Genomic DNA, 20,728 nt, shown 5'->3' on the forward strand with positions numbered 1-20,728 from the left:
CCATTAAAATTCTTAAAGCTCTGCTCCATGAAACCTTATAAAATTAATTTTCTTTTTTTTGTAAATAGTACAAAAATTGCACTTGGAGACTACTTTTAAACATCACACTAATATCCTAGAAAATAGCTTTTAGTAGTCACAATGCAGGAAGAAAAAACCTTCAAATATTTTACAGTCATTTAACAGTCACTAAACATAACCAATTTGAAAAAAAAAATGACCTCCCTGTTTGAGGAAAACTACTTTTCTTCCTGTTTTGAGGGAAAAACACTCAACAACTTGTAATCAACATTAACATTCTGAGAAATTCAGCCTGCTTCTTAAAAGTAGATAATAAATGATGCATAAATAACATCAATATCTGGTGTTATTTAGGATAATGCCCTAATAAGTATGAAGGTCTTTGAAATTCTTCCTACCAGACTTTATATTCTCACATAATTAATTCACATTGTGGTTCTGTGAAAGATGCTGTGTTCAAAAATGCTGTTTAAAAAGTTCAGTATTTGCATTCCTCCTTTAATCCTTAACTTTGATGACATTAGATTGTATACTTTAAGGAATAAAGCATGGAAAACATGTTAAGGACAATAATTGTATTAATAATCATTAGTGCTGAGTTTTCTAGAAAGCATTGTAGATAAAATAATAATAATTTAAGCACTTTCTCTCTTTCTCTGAGAAAAAGGTAACAGTTCATGATATCAAGTTATTTCTCTCATCAAAATTAAATACCTTCAAAAACTCTATTCTTGTAGCCATCATATGCATGCAATCCATAGGATACAGATAACATATTTAAGATTATATATAGTATGTATACATACATACACACATAAATGTATATGCATGTGTATATGTATGTGTATATATACATGTATATATGTATGTGTATGTTTTCTTAAAGAATAGACAAGTGATGTTCAAATTCTTACAGATCTAACTAAATTGGAAAAAGTTCCATGTGGGTTCAATAACTGTCTGTCATCCTAGTACACTGCAGCAAAATTTAGAGAGGAAGGCTGGTCAATGGAAATTTTTTTAGATGGAGAGAGATAGTATTTCATGAATATGACACAATGGAAAAAAACTGGCTTTGGAGTCAAAGAACATGCTTTTGAATCCTCTGTGTACTTGTGTGACTTTCCACAAGTTAGTTAACATATATGGGTCTACATTCTTCTTTGTCAAATCTGGAGGTAGGGGTTAGTTCTGAGGTCCCTTACAGCTACAAATCTGAGTTTGAGTTCTACTTGTAAATAAATTGAGAACTGAAGGATTATAGACTTAAACTCACATTGCTATAATTATGGACAAAGTATTGAAATCACTCAGTAAAGACTGATTTTATTGATTAACTTTCATTATCCCAAGTTATGATTCATGTGGGAGCTTCCTCCACTGAGGCAGAACTCCAAAATCTAGGACTTATCTGAGGACATTCCTAGAAATTGAGAGAGGTTGACGTACAAAGCTAATGAATATCAGAATTTGATCCCATGGTATCCTAATACATGCTACATGTGTTTGTGTTTGTGTGAGAGAGACAGAGAGACAGAGACAGATAGAAAGAGACTGAGAGTGATTAAGGGAAATATTTCCTTAGTGATACATCCAGCAGGAATGTGAGAACAGGGACTCAAGTAATGGAAATCTGGCTTTAAATTCTATATATGAAAAACATTAGTTATGTGACCCTGGGTAAGTTACTTAATTTTCAGTGATCTCAGAGACTAAAAATTTCAGAAAAGTTGCCAGCCAACACGCATCAGTAGATGGAATTTCCTCACTAAGAGTAAGCCCTACCAATGAAATCATTACAAATATGGATTCTGAGACATGGACAAAAAAATAATAAGGTCGGACATAAAGAACTGGAAGTTTCCATCACTGTTATCTAATCCAATGCCCTCATTTTACAGATGAGGAAACTGAGACTTTTGGAGGTTTCATGGCATGCCAGAGGGCACATGCTAGTAAACAGCAGATTTGGAACTGAACCCAGTTCATCCCAACTCCAAGACCAATAGGCCATCAACTATACCAAAATGTACTATGGAAACTCCCTCTACTGTAGATGGGTATCTCCTCTATAACTGAGTGTATCATAGGAATTCTTGAGCATTATTTTGTGTCAATCTGTTAAAGGTGATACACTTCTGAGAATGTTTTTAAATTAATAGAGTTATAAAGCAATCTAACTAAATTGAAGTATAGTTTATATATATATACACACACATACACATGTATATATACATATATATGTGCATATATATACATGTGTGTATGTACAATTTCTTTAAACATTGAGAAATAATTAAACTTATGGTAATACAGTTGGTATGTCTTAGAGGAAGAACTTGATCCTAGGTATTCTTGTCTCCAAGGATAGCTCTCTGACCACTCAAGAAACATCCTCCAGTTCTATGTACATAGACAAACAATACACACATGAAAACAAGAATATACATATATACACGCACATATATATACACGCACATGTATATATATGTATATATCTATATATATATATATCTATATGTACATGCACATACTCTCACACACAATAAGAATAAAGGCCCATTCTTCAGTGTTGATGTTTGTTTGTTTTTTGGGGGGTGTAACAACAATGCTACTTGCAGCTGCTGTGGAGGACCAATAACATGAGCACACAGGAAGTCTGCTAACATAGGTTCTTTCATCTGCTTTCCTAAAGGAAAGCAGCTTCAAAGGGGTCAACAATCTTACTTTAATTAAACATATATATTATTCACTTAGTTCAGGGGAAAAGTCAGCACCTTGAACTTCAGAGAAAATACCAACAGAAATCACAAGCAGAAAGTACAAACAGAGAAATAAAGACCAACAGACATGGCTTCTATCTGTCTGATCATAGCAATACATACATAGTCACCAGAGAGAGAGAGAAGCACCAACATTGGGGTTTTTCAAAGCCGGGGGGGCCCCTTGATGGCTACCCAGAGTCTCATCTGGCCAAATCACAGGAACGTTCTTCCAATGAGTGAACCCTAAAACAAAACCTTACATGTAAAATTTTTCAGAAATTTTTTTTGGAAAAATTATGTTTCAAATGTTCTCCCTCTCCTCCCACCTCATCCCCCAACTAGAGAAGTCAAGCAATTCGATATAGATTATACCTGTTAAATCCTGCAAAACGTATTTCCATATTGGTCATGTTACAAGAGCAAAGAACAACAACAAAACAAATAAAAATAAAGTAAAAAAAACCACTTTGATCTGCATTCCGAGTTGATGTCTGGATGTAGATAACATTTTTCATCATGGATCCTTTGAATGTGTCTTGGGTCATTGTCTTGATCATAGTAGCTAAGTCTTTCAGAGTTGATCATCCTTAAAGAATTGCTATTACTATGTACAAACTTCTTGTTCTGCTCACTTCACTTTGCATGAGTTCATGTAAGTCTTGCCAGGTTTTACTGAAAGCATCCTGCTTGCCATTTCTTATAGCACAATAGTATTTCATCACAAATTGTTCAGCCATTCCCCTATAGATGGGCATCCCCTAGATTTCTAATTCTTTGCCACCACAAAAAGGGTTGCTATGAATATTTTTGAACAAATAGATTCTTTTCCCTTTTCCTTGATCTCTTTGGGATGAATACCTAGTCATGTTCTTGCTGGGTCAAAGTGTAGACACTATTTAATAGACCTTTAGGTGTACTTCCGAATCATTTTCCAGTATGGTTAGACTACTTCACAACTGTACCAAGAGTGCATTAATGTTCCAATTTTTCCACATTTCCTTCAGCATTTGTCATTTTACCTTTCTGTCCTGTTGGCCAACTTTATAGGTATAAGGTGGTATCTCAGAATTGTTTTCATTTGCTTATGTCCAATCAGTAGTGACTTAGAGCATGGTTTTATGTTTCTATTGATAAATCTGATTTCTTTTTCTGAAAAATACCTCTTAGCATCCTTTGATCCTATCAACTATCTTCCTATCATCCTATCAAATGGTGAATAGATCTTATTTTTATCAATTTGGCTCACATATGTATATGTATATACATACACATACACACATGTACACACACACATACACACACATACATATACACATACATGTATATTTACTTAAGAAATTAGGCCTTTATCAGAGAAACTTGCTGTGATTTTTTACAGTTTCTGGTTTTCCTTCTAACTTTGGCAAAATAGTTTTGTTTATGCAAAAGTTTTTTAATTTCATGTAATCAAAATTATCAGTTTGACTTCCAGTAAACCTCTGTCTCTCATGGTCATAAAATCTTCCCTTATCATTGATCTCACAGGTACATTTTTCCATGCTCCCCTAATTTACTTCTGATACCACCCTTTATGTCTAAATCATTTATCCATTTTGACCTTAACTTGGCATATGATGTGACATGTTAGTCTGTGCTTAGTTTCTGCAAAACTGTTTTCCAGTTTTCCTAGAAATTTTGTGTCAAATGTTGAGTTCTTACCTTAAAATCTTAGATCTTTAGATTTATCATGCATGAGATTACTATGTTCATTTTCTACTGTGTATTGTATACCTAATTTATTTCACTGTTCTGCCACTTTATTTCTTAGCTAGCAAAATATTATTTTGATGATTACTACTTTGTAACATAGTTTGAAATCTAGAACTGTTAGGTTGTCTTCCTTCACATTTTTTCATTTATTCCCTTCATATTCTTGACTTTATCTTCTTCCAGATGAATTTTCTTATTGATTGTTTCTATGATTTATTCTTTAAGGCACTCATTCTTTGTGATTAGAAGATTTAATTTCAAACTAGTTTTTAATCTATGCTTCCATGGCTCTTTATTTAATATAGTTTTTTGCATGGTGGTCTGAAAAGGGCACATTTAATATTTCTGCTTATCTGTATTTGCTTGTGATTTTATGCAGTGAGCACATAAGTGGGCATATTATGTATGGTCAATTTTTGTGGAAGTTCCATGGACAAGCTGAGAAAAATATATATTCCTTCCTATTCCCATTCAGTTTTCTCCAGATGCCTATCAGATATTTTTTCCTAAGGTTCCATTCATCTGCTTGACTTCTTTAATACTTATTTTATTAGAGTTATCTAGTTCTGAGAGGGGAAAGCTAAGGTCCTCAATTCTATAATTTTCCAGTTTTTTTCCTGTTCTTATTCACATAACTTTTCTCAATTTGGATCCTATGCCTTTTGGTGAGTATATGTTTAATATTGATATTATTTCATTGCCTATCATTCCTTTCAGGAAGATGTAGTTTCCATGCTTTTTCCTTTTAATTAGGGCTATTTTATTTTGCTTTAGTTCTAAGATCATGATTAATACTCTTGTCCTTTTAGCTTCAGCTGAAACATAATAGATTCTGTTTGCAGCCCCTTATTTTAACCCTATGTATGTCTCTGTTTCAGTTTTGTCTCTTACAAGCAACATAGTTTTTGATTCTGGTTTCCAAGTCATTCTGCTATCCAATTCCATTTATGGGGGAATTCATCCCATTCACATTCACAGTTATGATTCCCAACTCTGCATTACCCTCTTTTCTGTTTTCTTCTTTTTATTATTCTCTTTTTTAATCCTGTTGTTCTCAAGTCTGTTTTGTTTATGATCATTGTCTTCTTTTATCTTCCTTGCCTTTTATCTTTTCAACTTTTTCTTCTCCCCTCCTCCTCCTACTTCCCTGTTGGATAAAATAGATTGTCATTACCAATTAAGTCTGTGTGTGTGTGTGTGTGTGTGTGTGTGTGTGTGTGTGTGTGTGTATTTTCCCTCTTTAAACCAGTTTAGATGAGAGTGAGGTTCAAGCTTACCCCTCCTATTTTCCACTCTACTGTAAAAACATTTTGTGTGACATTTTTACGTAAGATAATCTTTCCCATTCTTCCTCTCTCTTGCCCCTTTTCCCAGGCAATTCCTCTTTTTTGCTTATCTTTTTTTTTACATCATCCTACCATAAACAGCTCACTATCACACCCTTTTTTAATGTAGAATCATTTTAATTTCCTTAATGAAGTTTTTGGAAGATTCATGCATAATCTTCTCATATAGAAAGGCAAGCAGTTTCACATTATTAAAAGCCTTATGATTTATTTTTCATGTTTGGCCTTTTTATGATTCTCTGGAGTATTGTATTCAAAAGTCAAATTGTTCAGCTGAGGTCTTTTCATCAGGAATGCTTGAAAGTCCTCTATTTCATTAAATATCCGTTTTCCCTTGAAGAATTATACTCATTTCTGCTGGGTAAGTTATTTTTATTGTGATCCCAGCTTCTTTGCCTTCTGTAAAACAATATCCCACTCCTTTATTGTGGTAGCTGCTAAATCTGCATGATCTTGAATGTGGCTCTGTGGTATTTGAAAAGTTTCTATCTGATTTCTTGAAGAATTTTTTCTTTGACCTGGGAGCTCTGGAATCTGGCTAAAAATATTCCTGGAAGTTTTCATTTTGTGATCTCCATCATTTGGCAATTGGTGGATTCTTCCAGTTTATTGTTAATTTATTTATTATTTCTGGAATCTTTTGGTTCCAGAATATTGGGGCAGTTTTCCCTAGTAATGTCTGGAAATATACTCTCTAGGCTCTTTATGCCTTTAAGGTAATTCACTAATTCTGAAATTATTTCTCCTTGATCTATTTTGCAGTTCTATTACATTATAAGATATTTTACGTTTTCTTCCATTTTTCATTCATTTAATTTGTTTTATCTTTCTTAATGTCTCATTGAGTCATCAGTTTCCAGTTGCCCAATTCTAATTTTTAAGGAATTATTTTCTTCAATGAACTTTTGTACCTCTTTTCCATTTGGCTAATATTGTTTTTAGAAAGAGTTGTTTCCTCCAGCATTTGTCTGTGCTTTTAAATAACGTGTTAATTATCTTTTCATAATTTTATTTTTCCTTTTGTTTCTTTACATAACTTTTCCTCTATTATTTTATTTTGAAAAATATTTTTAATGTTTTTGGGAATTTTTGTTTCCAAATTCACATTTTCCTTTGAGACTTTGCTTGTAGCTGTTTTGAGTTCATTGTCTTCTTTTACATTTGTGTCTTGATCTTCCCTGTCTCCACAATAGCTTTTTATTGTTAAGGTAATTTTTCACTCAGTTTTCTATCCTGTTTTTTTTTATTTGGAACTTCATATTATGTTAATGTTGTGCTCAGTTCCTGGGGACAATTGAAGGGCACTGTCTCAAGCTTCAAAACAATAAGCAGGCTTTTTAAAATTGCTGTTTTCAGAGCTAACTCTGGGGTTTTGGAAGTTTTCTGTACTTCCAAGGTGGTATGATCTATGGACAGGTTTGGTCACTACTATCTTGATCAATACCTAGGAAGGGGTTCCTGAGCTTTTGCTATTGACACTGCCCCTTAGTTTCTTTCATTCCTTGGGAGTGGAAGTGATATTGCTCCTCAGGGCTTTCACTCCCTCTTGTCCAAAAGTGCTCCTCTTCACCCTTAACCTGTGAGCTAAAGGTGATTATAGACAATGGAGTTTCCAAGCAGTTGCCCATCATAGGTCCTTTCCTTCTTGACTGAAAGTGCTCCTCTCTGCCCTACTGTGACCTGGGTGTGGGTATAGGTAGTGGAGTTGCCAAATAGCATCTGGTCCTGTGTCTAGTGCTAGCACAGGAGTTTCTTGTAATCTCTTTCGACAAGCTACCAGGATACCTTACTGTGTCTGGATTGAGAGCTCCTAAAGTGGCTGTCTGTTCTGTCACCACCACCCAGTATAACCACTGGTATATTATCTACGTGGGCCCTTAGCCATTTTCATCCCCACCCCGACCCCCATGTCAAAGATTTCTTATTTCAACCTCCACTGCTCTCTTGGGCTGGAAGATTGTCTCACTCTGACCTTTTGTTTTCTCTGCCACTCCTGAAATCAATTTGAGGTATTGTTTTAAAGGTGTTTGGAGAGGTGTGTTGGGAGAGATCAGTTGAGTGTATTCTTTTTTTTTTTTTTTTTTTTTTTACTCTGCCATGTTGGCTCCACCCATAGAAGTGGTAATCTCAGAATCTAAATTTATGATCCTAGGAGTTTCTACCATGAGTCATTTCATTATCTAGTGTTTGGTTTTTCCCTATTTTTATTTTATTTTTTTTCTATAGCCAGTAATCTAGCAAGGGAGCTTTTAAACTCAAGGGTTTACTTCCCCTAGTCCTGGATGAGTTCATGATAACTCACTTTAGGCAGTATTTAACAGGTTATGCTTTCTATTTCTAGAATGAAGTAGAGAACAGAGAAGGATTGTTGTTATGAAGAATATTGAAAAGCCTGTTAGCTTTTCACAGGATAGATTTGTTTTGTGTAGATTGATAGTGTGAATTAATATGGTACCAGACAGAAGTGTACTTTGCTGAACAATGCTTATTTTTTTTGCGTTAAACTCATTTTCTGGTCTCTTGAAACCCATGAAAACCCCTCAGAATGTTTTTAAATGAATAAAATATTTAAGATTATCAAACAAATATATTACATAAAATATAGTTATCAAAATGTTTAAAAAGTTAAAAAACCATAGGTTATGAACCACTGCTCCAAGGCAAGTACAACAACAATAACAAAAACAACAGACATTATTTAGCTATATACAAGAAAAATCTATTTATGCCAAATCACTAAAAGGTGATGATATAATACTTTTAATAGCATTCTATATCATAAAAAATCAACTTCAATGTTCTTTACACCTTAAGTATATTTTATTATAGTTTCTTCTGAAAATTAATGTGTTGTTCTTGATTTTTATACTAACTTTGAATCAATCAGAGAATTAAAATAAACAATTTGCATTTTTTTTGGACAAATGAGATTTTATTGTTTAAATGATTTGAATATTATACCCAGTGTTCTTTTTTTGTGGCTATCCATGCATCTGCTTCCTCCTCATGTCATGAATAATTGAATGTTTATGCTAATTAGCATGACTGATACTCAGCCCATCCTTAACTTATGTACATGAGGAGCTTTTAAAGTTGAATTATTTTTACTGCAGAAGATAGGAACCCATTTGCTGTAACTCTACAAGATTTTACTATTTAGATTATAACATATCCTCTATTTTAGAAAGCTTTTAGGCCTTCTCCTGAAGTGCTCATGGATTAATATTCACTTTCCAGAAATTCAGTTCCAGGAAGTGAATGTCTCAGAAACTCTTTGCATGTAAAAATTGCTGAAGTTTTGGGTTGAAAGAAAGAAAGCTAGCTGAGTGCATAATCAAAACTGACTTCACATTTGTGAATACTCTTTAGCCAGCTGTATATCATCTGACTTTAATATTATTGTAATACATCAAACTTAATGATTTTTTGGGTCAATACAAAGTCATATGTATCAGATTCTAGGATGGAAAATGAAGAAAAGTGATGAAAATAAAGTTATTTTTATTACTCTTATTTTTCCCCAGTCTTAAGATTTAGATTAATGTTCAGTTTCTTACAGTATCTATGAGTCATACTTGTTTATTCTGAAAACAGAAATATGACAAACCTGAATCATACGGCCAGGGACATGAATGACAGCTACTGCTTTCATTCAGTTCCAAATAATTGTCCATGGAGACCATTTCAAGCTATATTAGTAGTGCAACTACAAGGTTAGAAGTGAGCCTTTCAGGCTGCATTTATAAGAAATAATTTTTGTCAAGAAAAATTGAACTGAAAATTTAGGCAACTGCCATTAATCACCTTTAACCTCTATGCATAGCTATAGTCTTAGGTAATATATTCAGTACATTGGCATTTTCTTTTCATTTCTCATGTTTTGAAACAAATGTTAGAAAATCCCATCCATAAAACAGGCTTTTCCATCAATATTTCAAAAACATGCTTAGCTTTTTTGCCAATTTTCTTAAATTTGGACTCTACAGTTAAGTTATTGAGCACATACATTTTAGATGGAAAATAGGTCCAAAACAATTTATGGGAAGGTAAATATAAAGTCACTAAAAATTGAAACTGACAAAAAAGTTGCTTGGGACAACCTAAAAGTTTAGCCTTAAGTTATTCCCTAAAAATTGAGAAGTTACACTTTTTTGTGTTTCCATAGTATTGTTTCTCCACCCTTCCCTACCTACCTCTTATCAAGTATTTAACTGAATTACTAGACTTTTTTTTAGTACTTTTTAAAGCAAGGACCTTAGGTTTAAAATCACAATAATTGGGCTTTAAGCCCTGGTCCACTACTCATAAGGCTGCCTGCTATAGTGGATTGACTGCTAGACCTGAAGTCAAGAAGATCTGGATACTAATCTCATACTTGATAAATAATTTGTGACAATAAATCATTAATTTCTTTTGAACCTCAATTTTTGCACCTGAAAAGATGACTACAGTGATACTTGTTTCACCTATTTAAAAAGTTATTTTGAAATTTTAGAGATAATCAATACAATGTGCTTTGTACAACTTAACATACTATATAGAGGTGAGCTTTTAATATTATTTTCTAAGTTTCTGTTTTTTGATTTGGGAAATGAGGACTTTGGGATAGAAGATTTCTTCCAGTTCTAAATCCTATGACACAATTCCTTTTTCCTAAGTCAGGGATTAAGATAGAAAAGAATCAGAATCTTGAACACAATTGAATTTGAATAGATAATTGAAATTGAATAAAAAAACCTTTATAACAATGGAAGCTTTCCAGTGGGATCAGAGCATGACAGAGTGCAAAGATAACTGACTCTGGAGTCAGAGGATCTGGATTTTAATATAGAATTATTAACACTTATTACTGCACCTGCAGAACTTTAGCCAAGTGGCTTGTTCTTACCAGGCCAATTTCATCAAATGTAAAATGAAGAGTCTTGATTATATGACCCCAGAAACTCTTCCAGGTTTGGGTCTAGGATGCCATGAAAGAGAATGAGCTAACCCAAAGGTGTGATCCTCATCAATAAAAGTTTTGGTGAAGAAATGTGATGGTTATTTCTTGGGTATGTTTTTGAAGAGATTCTTCTTTAGTGATAGGTCTTTTGTAGTCTCTTAAATCTCTGAGATTCTAGGATTTTATTACATTTGGAAAAGGCCTCACGGATCATCCATGGTGACTTGTAGCTTGTTAATACGATAGTGAAATTTTGTATCTAGATCCAAATCTCTTGATCATAGTTTATTGCTGGAATGGAAAAGTGACTGAGAAATAGAGCATTGTCAGGAGAGAAAGTGTAGTACAGTGGACAGAGAATTGTACTTAGTCAAAGGCCTGGATTTGAATCAAGATTCTACTATATAGATGCTCTCTGTCCCAAGACAATTTACTTATTCTTAACACTTTAGTTTCCTTATCTGCAAAACAGAGGTAAGCATGTTTGATATATCATCCTATCTCTCAGGGTTATTGAAAGAATGGCACTTTATAAACCTGAAGCCACTCTATAAATGTAAGTTTTTACCATTCTTGCTAAATAGTGGCAATACTGAAAGTAGCTGTTTTTCTTGTATTACCAGTCATGTGACAAATCCATCAAACAACAAGCATTTATTAATCCCTTATTATGTACCAGATAGTGTGTTAAGAATGTGGAATACAAAAACCAAACAAAAGACTGCCTGATCTCAGTAATCTCACATTATAATTGAATGGACAATAAATATATGTGTGTGTGTGTATACATATACATATACATATATGTATATATATATATTCATACATGTATATATATATATATATATGTAATACATGATCTCTACCCCTGTTCATAGGCTCTGATCTGTTTTAAGTTATCATAGGAAAATGAGGAACTTATCTGGGTAGAACAGATCAGTCAGTAACTAATATTTATTAATTATAGACTATGTTTCCAGTAAGATGGAAGGCAGGTAGTTGCTGCAGTGAGTAGAGAACTAGACCTGGAATTGCAGTGATCTGAGCACAAATCTGGCCTCAGATTCTTAATAGCTGTGTGGAACTGGATGAGTCATTTAACTTGTTTGCCTCAGTTTCCTCATCTATAAAATGGTGATAATAATAGAGCCTGTATCCTAGGGTTATTGTGAGGATAAAATGAGATAATATTTAGAAAGTGTTTTGCAAACCTTAAAGCACTACATAAATGCTACCCATTATTATAATCATTATTATTGTTGTTGTTATTTACTTACCTTTAACTACTTCCACTACTCAATTTCTGAGTCATTAAATTTCCCCTTGATAAATTCTCCATTTCACTTCCTCTTGATTTGTTCCATGTATTATGTGTCTAATACTTGTAAATACTAGTCTTTTTGTCTTTGAAATTTTTTCAACATCATAAAACATAAGTCTAGAAAGGACCTTACAATTCATCCATTCCATTCCTTTCATTTTATTCAGAAATAAACTACAGCCCAAGGTCACAGATAGTAGCAGGTCTGGATAGCCCATTCCACTTCTCTTTGCATTAAATTACCAAGAGAGAAAGCACTATAATAGCAGTTCTTCCTGCCAAATTCTCTGACCACATCACTCCCTTTGGTGTACTCCTTCTACTGGTTCCTCAATACTTGGCAACAGAGTTTGCTTCTTTATTCTTGGTTTTAAGAGCCAAATGGCTCTTGCCTCTTTTGCTTCTTGATCTTTTATCTTTTGTGCTGCTTCTGCCCTAGGCAAATGATGCTCAGACTTCTAAGTAATGGACCACTCTGGTAGATCAAAAGATTTCATATTTCCCATATATTCCATCTTTCTTGCTTGTCACTGTAACAAATCATTGTTACCTTAGTAAGAAAGCTGATACTTTAAAATCAAATATCAGTGGGATCAGTTTATCTCTTTTAATTATCATTATATATGTTAATCAATCCTGAAGCAAATAATAGATATTTTGTAAATATTAATATAATATTCCCATTTATGTTTTTTTTCCCAGAAGGTCTCTGAAACCATAGGTCCTCCAAGGACAACACTGAGTGCTAATTTCCTATTTGTAATTTTTATACCTTGGTTCCCATTTTCCTTTGGAGATAAGAAAAGAAAAAATAATTCTTCTACACAATAGCTCCTAAGGTGTTAAAACAAAACAACCACATCTTCCCTAACCCAGGCCATCCAAACTCAGTTTCCCCTCAAAAAATTCATACATGATATTGCTTTCAGAACCCTAATGGTGCCAGTGTGGAATACTAAGTTCTGGTCATTTCTGTGCAGACGTGAGAAATTACAGGGTTGTCTTTAATCTTTTGTAATGGATCCCATGTGAAGTACTCCCACACATTACCCATTTCTATTACTCTTGGAGGCCAAATGTAAGACTGTGTCGTATCATTTGAGATTTATTGAAATTTTCCTATCTTAAGGTGTTTAAAAGTCAAAGTTTGAGTTAAAATAATGTTCCAAATAAAGGGAAATATTTAACATTCAAAATGTTAAAAATAGTAAAACATCCATCCTCTTCTACAAGAGTAACAGGAGGACCCTGCAAACTCTGACACAAACCCAGAAGATAGCATATTGTTTGGTCTGTGTCATGTAGAATTCAACTCTGACTACATAAAAACCTAGCACATCAAAGGCCATTTGCAATTTTTCATGATAAGTTTAAAATAAATCAATTTAGAATGCTTAATATTGTTGCACTGAGAGTTATATGTTAGAGTGGATAGAGAGGCAACTTCTATTTAAGGAAGTTTTTTTTTTCAGTTCTTGCTTTTTATCCATACTTCCTAGGGTCCCTCTGGCAAGTGCATAAACTTCTTTATATCCTATTCAACTCTAAGATTATAATTTGTAGAAAAGTTGACAACCTGCATTTGTAGAGGGAATTTTAAAATAATAACTAAACCAATTCAGATATTTAGCACCTCCTAAAAATGCTTTTGTCAGATATTTATAGGATCATTAATAAAGAGCTGAAAAAGAAACCAGCCATCAACACCTTTATTTCACAGATGAGGAAACTGAGGCCCAGAGAAACTTAGTTTCTTGCCAATGAATAAACCATTAGTATTTGCCTACAAGGTATGGTGTCATAAAAAAAAAAACAATAACAATTTACAATTCTAAGAATTATAGTTATCATTGCAGTTGCTTTTCTTTTTTATGTTGGTACTGTATTTAAACATTGGGATGATTTTAAAACTAAGCCACTTGCTTGGTAGGTACAGGGATGATTTGTTTCTATTTCCATAGACAATATATGTTATGGGTAGTTCCAGGTAAGGTTCTACATTTGTCAGGAGAACCAGAAACCAAAAAACATTGAACTCTGTTTTTGTCATTTGGAAAATTCATGGGCAAGTGCTGATCCTGAGTTTGCTTTTTTTTTTTTCTCCCATGACCCATTTTTAAGCTTGATCCCATTAAAAAAATGATCCTGCAGCTAAACTGCTGCCTCATTCCTTCTTGGAACTACAGCCCTTGAGCTGTAATATACTACATCCAAAAAAAGTATATAGAAGCACACACAGATGGTGTAAATATTTGGAAATAGGTAAATCTAATCCAGGATTAGCTGTTAGGGCTCACAAACGTCAGCTCAGGGTTGCTTATTGTTCACACAAGGCAGTTTCAGTTAAGGGAAGATCTGGGACAAACGCTTGATGGTCTAAAATTGACCATTTTGAGTTCTGCAACATAACAGGCTCATAATTGTTACATAAAACTAACCATGCTACTCAGCAACAGAGACAAGGTGTTCCAGAGAGGCCATCAAGCAGAGGTTACAAAGAGGAAACAAAATATTTTTAAAAATACAAAAACAGGCAACTTTGCTCAAGACCATCTGGTGAATTTAAGTTAGAATAACTTTTTTTTTTTCCCAAGGGAAATATCTATTTTCAAAGGTGCGCAGATACAGAGACTATTGACATGATTTGTAAATCTCATTTGTGCAAGGAAAGTACTTAAGCAAAGTATCTGACTGGCCAAACTTAAAGGAGAATTGATTATCACTTAGATAAGGATGTGTAAAGGTGGAAAATGAAGCTTGTTGCTCTGGTTTCCTGAATTTATAATTTATTGATTTGAATAATTTGGTGAACCTTTTTTAACTTTGTTTTGTTTTTGCTTATTTGCTTTTATTTAAACAAACCCAAGAAGTGTTGATTCAAATTCAATGTTATAATGCTGTCCCTGCAAGGGTCTTTCAAATAGCAGGTATTTAACAAATATTTGCATTGCTCTGAGTGAATTATTTCATGACCCTATGTCTCCAGTGTGTTTTATGTCAACTATCATTACACATGAATGTTTTGTAAGAAGTGAGTATATGAAGGCATTTATTCATTTCTGGGAAAGGATAAGACAAAAAGAGATGCATGAACAGCTTATGTAGCAAGGTAAATAGAACACTGGATTTGGAGTCAGGAGGATCTGGGTTCAAATTCCACATCTGATACTAGCTATTTGACCTCTAACATTCCTTCTACTTTTAGCCCTATGAGCCTATGAAAATGGTATATAAAAGTTACTTTTCAGAAGATGGCGGCTGGTAAGCACGGACTAGAGTGAGCTCCGTACCCGAGTCCCTCCAAAAACCTATAAAAATGGCTCTGAACCAATTCTAGAACGGCACAACCCACAGAACAGCAGAGGGAAGCAGGGCTCCAGCCCAGGACAGCCCGGATGGTCTCTGGGTGAGGTCTATTCCACACGGAGCTGGGAGCTGGCAGCTGGGAGCTGGGAACAGAGTGGAGCAGAGCCCAGCCTGAGCGGCGTGGATGATCCAGACCAGAAGCCGGGCGGAGGGGGCCCTAGCGCCCTGAATATGTGAGCTGCGGCAGTTACCAGACCCCTCGACCCACAAACACCAAAGACTGCGGAGAAGGTTAGTGGGAAAAGCTGCGGGAGTGGAAGGAGTTCACGGTTCAGCTTCCAGCCCCGGGGGCAGCGGAGGTGGGGCAGCTACAGCTGTTGTTACTTCTGGCTCCAGGCCCACCTGGTGGGAGGAATTAAGTGGCAGATCAGAGCAGGAGTGCAACAGCCTGCTGAAGATCTAAGTCCAGTCTGGACTGGGGGTCCTTGGGGAAGGAGGAGTGCAGCTCTGACAGAGCTGGCACCTCCCCCCCAAACGTGGAACATAGAACTCGTTAGTCTACAAGCAGTCATACCCCACTGAAAAACTCAAGGGTCAAGTTAGTTGGTTGGGAATATGGCCAGGCAGCGAAAACACGCCCAGATTCAGTCTCAGACTTTGGATTCTTTCTTTGGTGACAAAGAAGACCAAAACATACAGCCTTAAGAAGACAACAAATTCATAGAGCCTACAACAAAAGCCTCCAAGAAAAACATGAACTGGCCCCAGGCCATAGAAGAACTCAAAAAGGATTTGGAAAAGCAAGTTAGAGAAGTAGAGGAAAAAATGGGAAGAGAAATGAGAAGGATGCGAGAAAACCATGAAAAACAAGTCAATGACTTGCTAAAGGAGACCCAAAAAAATACTGAAAAATACACTGAAGAAAACAACACCTTAAAAAACAGACTAACTCAAATGACAAAAGAGCTCCAAAAAGCCAATGAGGAGAAGAAAGCCTTGAAAGGCAGAATTAGCCAAATGGAAAAGGAGGTCCAAAAGACCACTGAAGAAAATACCACTTTAAAAATTAGATTGGAGCAAGTGGAAGCTAGTGACTTTATGAGAAATCAGGATATTATAAAACAGAACCAGAGGAATGAAAAAATGGAAGACAATGTGAAATATCTCCTTGGAAAAACCACTGACCTGGAAAATAGATCCAGGAGAGATAATTTAAAAATTATTGGACTACCTGAAAGCCATGATCAAAAAAAGAGCCTAGATGCCATCTTTCAGGAAATTATCAAGGAGAACTGCCCTGATATTCTAGAGCCACAGGGCAAAATAGAAATTGAAAGAATCCATCGATCGCCTCCTCAAATAGATCCCAAAAAGAAATCTCCTAGGAATATTGTCGCCAAATTCCAGAGCTCCCAGATCAAGGAGAAAATACTGCGAGCAGCCAGAAAGAAACAATTTGAGTATTGTGGAAATCCAATCAGAATAACCCAAGATCTGGCAGCTTCTACATTAAGAGATCGAAGGGCTTGGAATGCGATATTCGGAGGTCAATGGAGCTAGGATTAAAACCTAGAATCACCTACCCAGCAAAACTGAGTATCATGTTCCAAGGCAAAATATGGACTTTCAATAAAATAGAGGACTTTCAAGCTTTCTCAGTGAAAAGACCAGAACTGAATAGAAAATTTGACTTTCAAACACAAGAATCAAGAGAAGCATGAAAAGGTAATCAAGAAACGGAAATTGCAAGGGACTAACTAAAGTTGAACTGTTTTGTTTACATTCCTACATGGAAAGATGATGAGTATGATTCATGAGACCTCAATATTAGGGTAGCTGAAGGGAATATGCATATATATATATATATATAGTTTATGTATATATATATATAAGTGAATGTGTATGTATGTATGTATCTATGTGTACATGTATGTATGTGTATGTATGTGTATATATATACATGTGTTTATATATATATATATGTAAAAGAGAGAGAGCAGACACAGGGTGAGTTGAAGATGAAGGGAAGATATCTAAAAGAAATAAAATGAAATTAAGGGATGAGAGAGTAACATACTGAGAGAGGGAGATAGGGAGAGATAGAATGGGGTGGATTATCTCCCATAAAGGTGGCAAGAGGAAGCAGTTCTATGGGAGGAGGGGAGAGGGCAGGTGAGGGGGGAATGAGTGAACCTTGCTCTCATCAGATTTGGCCCAAGGGGGAATACCGTACATACTCAGTTGGGTATCTTACCCCACAGGAAAGAAGAGGGAGGAAGATAAATAAATAAATAAATAAATAAAAGGCGGGGGATGATGGAGGGGAGGGCAGATGGGGGTGGAGGTAATCAAAACAAACACTTTGGAAAGGGGACAGGGTCAAGGGAGAAAATTCAATAAAGCGGGATGGGTTGGGAAGGAGCAAAATGTAGTTAGCCTTTCACAACATGAGTATTGTGGAAGGATTATAAATAATAATACATGTGTGGCCTAGGTTGAATTGCTCAACTTCTTAGGGAGGGCGGGTGGGAAGGGAAGAGGGAAGAGAATTTGGAACTCAAAGTTTTAAAATCAGATGTTCAAAAACAAAAAAAGTTTTTGTATGCAACTAATAAATAAGATACACAGGCAATGGGGCAGTAGAAATTTATCTTGCCCTACAAGAAAGGAAGGGAAAAGGGGATGAGAGGGGAGGGGGGTGATAGAGGGGAGGGCTGACTTGGGGAACAGGGCAATCATGAATATAAGCCATCTTGGAGTGGGGGGGAGGGTAGAAATGGGGAGAAAATTTGTAATTCAAAATGTTGTGAAAATCAATGCTGAAAACCAAATATGTTAAATAAATAAATTGCTTTTAAAAAAAAAAGTTACTTTTCAGCCAGCATAAAGAACACAGATATTTTTGTTATAATATGATTCTATTTGGTCTCTTTCTGTATCTACTGAGAGTTAGTCTTTTAATGCTTTCCCTTATTACACCAGAGAAGTGTGCTTTCTAAATAATGATTCTTGTAGACTCATTGGTTTAAGAATTTTTTTCTTTTTATTCATTTATTTATTTATTTGCTTACTTTTTTAATATTTTTAGTTTTCAGCATTGGTTTTCACAAGAGTTTGAATTATAAATTTTCTCCCCATTTCTACCCTCCCCCCCACTCCAAATCACATATATTCTGATTGCCCCGTTCCCCAGTCATCCCTCCCTTCTGTCACCCCACTCGCACCCCCCTTCCCCTTTTCCCTTACTTTCTTGTAGGGCAAGACAGATTTCTATGCCCCATTGCCTGTATATCTTATTTCCTAGTTGCATGCAAAAACTTTTTTTTTAACATCTTCTTTTAAAACTTTGAGTTCCAAATTCTCTCCCCTCTTCCCTCCCCACCCAACCTCCCTAACAAGCCAAACGATTCAACATAGGCCACCTGTGCATCATTATGTAAAACCCTTTCAAAATACTCATGTTGTGAAAGACTGACTATATTTTGCTCCTTCCTATCCTATCCCCCTTTGTTCATTTTTCTCCCTTGACCCTGTCCCTTTTCAACAGTGTTTGCTTTTGATTACCTCCTCCCCTTATCTGCCCTCTCTTCTATCATCCCCCCTTTTTTATCTCTCTTTTCCTTCTTTCCTGTGGGGTAAGATACCCAATTGAGTGTGTATGGTATTCCCTCCTCAGGTCAAATCAGATGAGAGCAAGATTCACTCATTCCCCCTCACCTGCACCTTTTTCCCTCCCAACAGAACTGCTTTTTCTTGCCATTTTTATGCAAGATAATTTACCCCATTCTATCTCTCTCTTTCTCTCTTTCTCAATATATTGCTTTCTCATCCCTTAATTTGATTTTATTTTTTTAGATATCATCCCTTCATATTCAACTCACCCTGTGCCTGCCCTCCCTCTCTCTCTCTCTCTCTCTCTCTCTCTCTCTCTCTCTCTCCATATATTATATATATATATTTACACACACATATATATATGTATGTATGTATGTATGTATGCATGTTCCCTTCAGCTGCCCTAATACTGAGATCTCATGAATTACACACACCATCTTTCCATGTAGGAATGTAAAATGTAAACAAAACAGTTTAACTTTAGTAAGTCCCTTATGGTTTCCCTTTCTTGTTTACCTTTTCATGCTTCTCTTGATTCTTATGTTTGAAAGTCAAATTTTCTATTCAGCTCTGGTCTTTTCGCTGAGAAAGCTTGAAAGTCCTCTATTTTATTGAAAATCCATATTTTTCCTTGGAGCATTATACTCAGTTTTGCTGGGTACGTGATTCTTGGTTTTAATCCTAGCTCCATTGACCTCCAGAATATCATATTCCAAGCACTTTGATCCCTTAATGTAGAAGCCACTAGATCTTCTGTTATTCTGGTTGTGTTTCCACAATACTCAAATTGTTTCTTTCTGGCTGCTTGCAATATTTTCTCCTTGATCTGGGAACTCTGGAATTTGCCAACAATGTTCCTAGGAGTCCTCTTTTTGGGATCTTTTTCAGGAGGCAATCAGTGGATTTTTTCAATTTCTATTTTACCCTCTGGCTCTAGAATATCAGGGCAGTTCTCCTTGATGATTTCTTGAAAGAGGATATCTAGGCTCTTTTTTAGATCATGGCTTTCAGGTAGTCCAATAATTTTTAAATTATCTCTGCTGGATCTATTTTCCAGGTCAGTGGTTTTTCCAATGAGATATTTCACATTGTCTTCCATTTTTTCATTCCTTTGGTTCTGTTTTATAATATCTTGATTTCTCATAAAGTCACTAGCTTCCATTTGCTCCAATCTAATATTTAAGGTAGTATTTTGCTCAGTGGTCTTTTGGACCTCCTTTTCCATTTGGCTAATTCTGCCTTTCAAGGCATTCTTCTCCTCATTGGCTTTTTGGAGCTCTTTTACCATTTGAGTTAGTCTATTTTTTAAGGTGTTATTTTCTTCAGTTTTTTGGGGGTCTCCTATACCATGTCCTTTACTTGTTTTGCATGGTTTTCTTGCATCACTCTCATTTCTTTTCCCATTTTTTCCTCTACTTCTCTTACTTGCTTTTTCAAATCCTTTATGAGCTCTTCCATGGCCTGAGACCAGTTCATGTTTTTCTAGGAGGCTTTTGATGTAGGCTCTTTGACTTTGTTGACTTCTTCTGGCTGTATGTTTTGGTCTTCCTTGTCACCAAAGAAAGATGCCAAAGTCTGAGTTTGAATCTGAGTCCGTTTTAGATGCCTGGCCATGTTCCCAGCCAACTACTTGACCCTTGAGTTTTTCGTTGGGATATTCCTG

This window comes from Trichosurus vulpecula, chromosome 2, assembly GCF_011100635.1.
Source record: "Trichosurus vulpecula isolate mTriVul1 chromosome 2, mTriVul1.pri, whole genome shotgun sequence".
NCBI classification, from domain to species: Eukaryota; Metazoa; Chordata; class Mammalia; order Diprotodontia; family Phalangeridae; genus Trichosurus; species Trichosurus vulpecula.